General features: G+C 42.1%; 1 protein-coding gene across 1 annotated transcript in view; it reads right to left on the minus strand.

The window, feature by feature from the left end:
• LOC122129488 overlaps window positions 1-5,771 on the minus strand; it is a 39,625-nt gene extending 33,854 nt beyond the window's left edge. The window contains exon 1 of the mRNA XM_042704412.1: window positions 5,737-5,771. The gene's annotated coding sequence lies outside the window, so the exon portion shown is untranslated. The remainder of the gene's footprint in view (window positions 1-5,736) is intronic.
• Window positions 5,772-6,000: the final 229 nt, after the last annotated feature.

Raw genomic sequence — 6,000 nt, forward strand, 5'->3', positions numbered from 1 at the left:
TGTCTCCCGAGCTCACTCACTTTATGTATAGTTTACTTCTGACACCAATTGTAGCGATCTCAGTCACTATTCATAGAGGGTTTTCTGTAATGAAGACTTTATTACTTGACATGGAGGACACGTAAATCACAGTGACTCCTTATCACAAAACCGCGAGCACGAAGAGGCTCAACAACAAGAAACACGTTCTCTTAAACAGGTGCCCCCGCCCCCTGGCTACTCTGCCAGCCCCCCGCAGCGCATAGCAACCCACACATGAGCTGCTGCGGCTGAGAGAGCAAGGACACAGGCACACAGACAACACAATGAACTTGAACATGAACACATTAAACATACAGGTCGTTACAGTATTGGCTTACAAAAGCAAAATAAATTATTCAGTGTTAGTGCAAGAAGCGAACTGTGAAACACACTGTGAAACCTATGAAAAGTGACAGTGGTATATGAAATACAGACCGCGTTAGCCACCGCAATTTTCTTTCGTTCCACTTCTTGGATGTAGGATTTCCCTCCCTTTGTAGAAACCTGTTGAATGGATACATTTGGTCTAGGAAGTCCTAATTGTTTTGTTGTCAATTTATCTTCATTAGTTCGCCGACTAAAAAGGAGTTTCTGTCAAAGAGCGAATCGAGTTATTGCACTGGACAGGACAGCCATCTTGACAGAATATGCCTCCGTCGAAGCTGTATGACGTTTGTATAGGCTTTTACGTCCATTACTTATGACACGACATGGAGGGGCGAGCCCTCCCTGAAGCCATAGAGAATGCATTGAGAGCTCTGTTTTGTGAAAAAAACGGATTTAACATGGGAGTCAATGGGAGAGGTCTGGGGCGATTTTCCTTTCGCCCCAAATCGCCCCAGAAGGGGCGGGGCCATTTGAAGCACGACTTTAAGCTGACTGAACGACTGTTACCTGATTTGACAATGACATACAGAGACAGATCAGACGGTCTAGTGGTAGAATCCGAAAGAAAAAAAAATGATTGCATTTAAATGTACATGTCATTTACGCGACTTACAAGGATATTGCGTTTATACATCAGGAGGTTTTTTTTTTTTTTTCTTTTCCCCTAGGCAGTGCGTCGCCCCAATCACCCTTATGGACAAGCCGCCCCTGCTTTCAGTATATGGAGTAAATTGTATGCATGTATTGCATGTATTTCCTACATAATTGAAGTATTTAACCCCTTGCAACTACATTCTCAAATTAGAGTATTTAAAAAATGCACAATGATGCCCTTACTTTAACAGAAATAGATAGCCTCACACAAGCAGTAACATTTTGTGTGTTTATATCTCAATCTATGACGGCCTCTGCCCCGACGGTTCTCTGCCTCTCCCATTTGCTGCCCACAGACTTTTGTGGTTAAGTGTGAGTCAGACTGAGAGAAGGAAGCACGTAGACCACATATCAGACTGTTTGTGTCACAGAGTTTGTGTTTTATAATCATGGAGGCCTTTCAGTACGAAGCCCTTCAACTTTTGATAGGGAGTCTGGGTCAGTAAATATATTCATATTTGAATAAGTGATATCACACATCTGAATATCATTATGTGAACAGTTCCCCCTACTCTCTCTCCCTCCCTCTCTCCCTTGCTCCCTCTCTCCCCTCTCTCTCTCCCTCCCTCTCTCATCTCTCTCTCTCTCTGCTCCCTCTCTGTCTCTCTCCCTCCTTCCCGCTGTCTCTCTCCCTCCCTCCCTCTGTCTCTCTCTCTCCCTCTCTCTCTCCCTCTCTCTCTCTCCCTCTCTCTCTCTCTCCCCTCCCTCTCTCCCCTCTCTCTCTTTCTCTTCCTCCCTCTCTCTATCTCTCTCTCTCTCTCTCTCTCTCTCCCTCTTTCTCTCTCCCTCCCTCTTTCTCTCTCCCTCCCTCTCTCTCTTTGTCTCTCTCTCTCTCTGTCTCTCTCTGAGTGTTTGCTGGGTAAGCGAAGCGATGTGAGTGAGTGTGGAGTAGGCAACAATCATTGTAAACACAAATAAATAATTTTGAATAATATAGTAATATTAAATAAAAGCACGACAACACAAGCGGTGCTAATTGACCTATGGCTAAGCCCCGCCCCTCGGACGCAGACGAGCCAATGGCAGTTTAGTAACAACTGCACTCGGACATCTTGAGTTTACAACTCCATAGAGTAGCATTAGAAACCGTGATTCTTCACTTGTTTCATGAGGTTTGTTGTAATGTAAGTTGAACAAAAATGGTCAAACGATGTGCATGGGGTAGATACAACACTTATACGAGGTATCATGAAAGGATAGGCAATGGGGTATATTTTATCCCATTTCCCAAACTAAAACAAGGCAGGGCCAAATGTCTCCGGTGGATTAAGTTGTGTGGCAGACCACACAGTCAACTCTACGTTCATTAGCTATCTGCCATAATCTTGTTAGGTTGGAAATGTCCTCTGCTAAAGCAATCAACTAAGCCTACATGATCATAGGCATACACATTATTCACATTATTGTCATTGACAGTACCGGCTTACTTTCACCACTGATGTTATGCTAGGCTTAGACAAGTTATCTCTGGCTAAAACGGTTAAAACTAGCTAACGTTAACGTTAGCTATTCACTAGCTGCGCTAGCGTAGCTATGTCAGTTATCGGACAGTTTGTTAAAAATCAGCCATTCTATTAAACAATCGATATGCACAAGTATAGATGAGTTTAATAATGAATTAACATGACAACATGAACATTTGCCGATAACACACGCATGCCGGTTACGATAGCTAGCTAGACAGTTAGGACACTGTCCTGTCAGGGGCAGGTTAATGCTAGTTATAATAAACGTAGGTCTACATCTCAGTGCCTCTCCAGATTAGTTAAATTAACTGAAGATAAATGAATTGAATCTTTCCCTGCGGTGCATGAACAATGCTGGTATTGGATGTATTTATCTGCAATCGTGATGACCGTGAGATGAGGCTTCTCCCTCTTGCATAGTGATCTGTAAATTTTCGCCTCAAATTTAAGCTTGTTATCCACCATATCTAGTTTCAAATTTTATACATATCCCTCCATTGCATAATGAAGTCCCTTTTGAAGGCTTTTAGACGAAATCAGGTTCTTTTGTCTCCTAAAGTTGTCTAGAGCCTCTTGGGATATCGTTTTGATACTGATAGCTGCCATTGTAAACTATAGTAAGCTCCGATAACTTGTCCGAGTTAGCAACAGTAACTAAGGGGGGCGGGGCTTAGCCATAGGTCAATTATAAACGTAAAACAATGTGTTTTTTAAATGTTGAAAAATCATGATCCCCCTATTCCTCAAAGTGGTTTGGTTCACATGCTGTTTCCAACGGGAGGGGCTACCGGCAGCTCCGTGTTTCAGTCAATCAGCCCAGTACACGGTCAGATTGTGAAGAAACCAACCACACCAGTAAAAACTGTGAGTAAAATCCAGTTAGTCATTTATCACACCACTTGTTCATCAAGCACAGGCTTGTAACATGAAAAGGGACATTTCTCCTGCTTTGTCCAAAAGCTCAAACCTGAGCTTGTTAACAATCATTAGCTAGTAGCTTAACCAGCGGGCTGATTTTGGACAAAGCACACACACACTCCTCTTTTCCCTCCTCTCTGTTTCCGCCTCTCCCTGCCTCTATGCTACACGATATGTAAAGAGGTTGACAGACATTGGACTTCATTCTCGAACGAGAAAAGGGTTCAAGGTTCATGTGGGTTTTCTTTATATGTCTCTAGGACAAAAACTCGCAGAGTTTTGACAACAAGAAAAAAATGTCCCACCGGTGGGTAACAGTCCCAGAACATGTTAAGAAGACATTTCTCAATTATGGTTTTTATGGAGAATTGCCTTTAAAGCTCCACCAGTTTTTTTTGTAGAGCCATAAAAATAACACCCCCGAAACCTTGACCCCTTTTCTTTTTCAATATATACAGTTCAAAACAAAAATATAAATAAGCACTTAGTAAGGAGAATAGGACTAGTCTCTTGCACATTTCAGTCTCTGAGTGAGGTTTCAGCTCCTAAGGTCCCGCCCATAAGCAAATTAGGTCTATTCATATGATACGGGCATGGTAATTCAGTGATCGCTATTGGGTCATGATGTGGCAAGGAAACTTGTGGGGGGTATGGGCCACAAAGACATTCCAGGGCCATTACAAAATGGCCATTGTCTTTGACCGAGGTGTTCCAGATTTGTTTTCACCTAACTCATCAATATGCATTTGTAGGGACACTAGTTTTGGAATTATAAATATGTAGTAGTGAAACCACACACACTTTCTGAATGCTAAACTCACTTTTGTAAAGCTATAACCTATGTTTACAAAGTGCAGAGTTCAAAAGCCTTGCTCCAAAATCTTTACAATGTGTTTTTTGTACAAAGTCTGAGCACCTCTGAAAGTATGTTTTTGTAAGGGTTTGTTTAGATTTGATTTAAATAAAACTTTTTTTTACTACATTCCTTTCACTCTCATGCTATTATTGCAGAGGTCTTGTAGAATATAATCATACATGCCGCTTTTGCCTCAATGTTTTTAGTTAGGTGAAAATATTCAAAAATATCAAGGCATGGCAGACTACCTAAGAGAGTGAAAAATGGGCTCGGACTCAGTATACTCCAGTAGCAGCCCATAGGTTGAGTATGAAGTATGAGCGGCATGACATTTCTCAACGGTTTCTGGCTAATTTGACCACGAGGAACAAAACTAGGGTGCTGTGGTTTAGTGTAACCCGAGCAAACATCAAGATTTTGCCACGCCCTTTTAGCACGCGTCAAGCGCATCTGTATTTCAGCTTCTGAAGGCCATAGTCACTTCAATTTGGTCTCATACTTCATACTCAACCTATTACCTGCTACTCCAGTAGTAGTGTTAAGGGCTGAATTTGTGAGAAATCATTGGTGATTGCGTTCACAGCAATTCTACAGACATCCTTGGATTTAAGAAACTCCTTCACTGTTAATCTAACTGCACTCTTCTTACCTTTGCCCTAGATCAGTGTTTCCCCAACTGGGGTACTTGTAGCCCCAGGGGTACGCAAAGGGACGTAGGGGGTACGCGGGGGAAACAGCCCATTACATTTTCAAACTGACCTATACATAGTCATGAAATCTTAAATAGTCTGAAAAGCCCAGTCGCAATGGCAAAAATACACTCATGTATACATTGTAGTGTTTAGCTAAATAAGTACACTGTCAAAAATAGCTACAGGTAGGTTAGTCAAACACATAGGCACAACGGTTAGCTCCCTCGTCAGAATTCCACTCTCTGATGCCCTGTGTAGAGAAGTGGGAGCTCATTCCGGTTTCTGTACGAAAATGGATAAACGGTTAATAAAAGTTAATCCCCGGTCCAAAGAGACACCAACCGCTACTACTAGTTGAAGCCCTACAATCGAGGATGCACCTGCCGACGACAGCAACACAGGTTGCTCTTCCAAATCTACCTCGGATCAGGATGTTAGCAGCAGTACAGTTGTTGCTAGCCAAGCTACATGCTCTTTTGTGTGCTCGGTGTGACAGACATTGTCAAACGCGACATAACAACGTACCTCAGTGACAAGACTTTGATGCCCTTTGCCACGACGTACTCTGACGACGAACTCTGACGAGCATGAAAACAAAATACAATAATTCCTTACTTTAACAGGTTTGCCAACTTTTTTAGATATCTTTTAAGTAACACCACTGCCTCTTGTATATGCTTGTCATGAAGTACATATTCTTACAGCAAGTGTCTAAAATAGATTGAAATGTTTGTTGTCTTACTTCAGTTTCCAGTGTTTTATACCCTGAGGTTCAGGACGTGTGTCAAATCCTCACAGAACATTTGTGTGAAGGGACACACATTTCCTATCAACAGTCAAGAGGAGGGGCAATTTGATGACACACACACACGGATATATTGACGCAATTCTCCAGCAGTCTGTAAACTAGTTCAGGGACTGACTTTATGGTATAACTTTTACAGTTACACAAGCAGTAACATTTTGTGTGTTTATCTCATCATGCAATTCTGCCTCAATCTAGGAA

This window comes from Clupea harengus, unplaced genomic scaffold (genome assembly GCF_900700415.2).
Source record: "Clupea harengus unplaced genomic scaffold, Ch_v2.0.2, whole genome shotgun sequence".
Taxonomy (NCBI): domain Eukaryota; kingdom Metazoa; phylum Chordata; class Actinopteri; order Clupeiformes; family Clupeidae; genus Clupea; species Clupea harengus.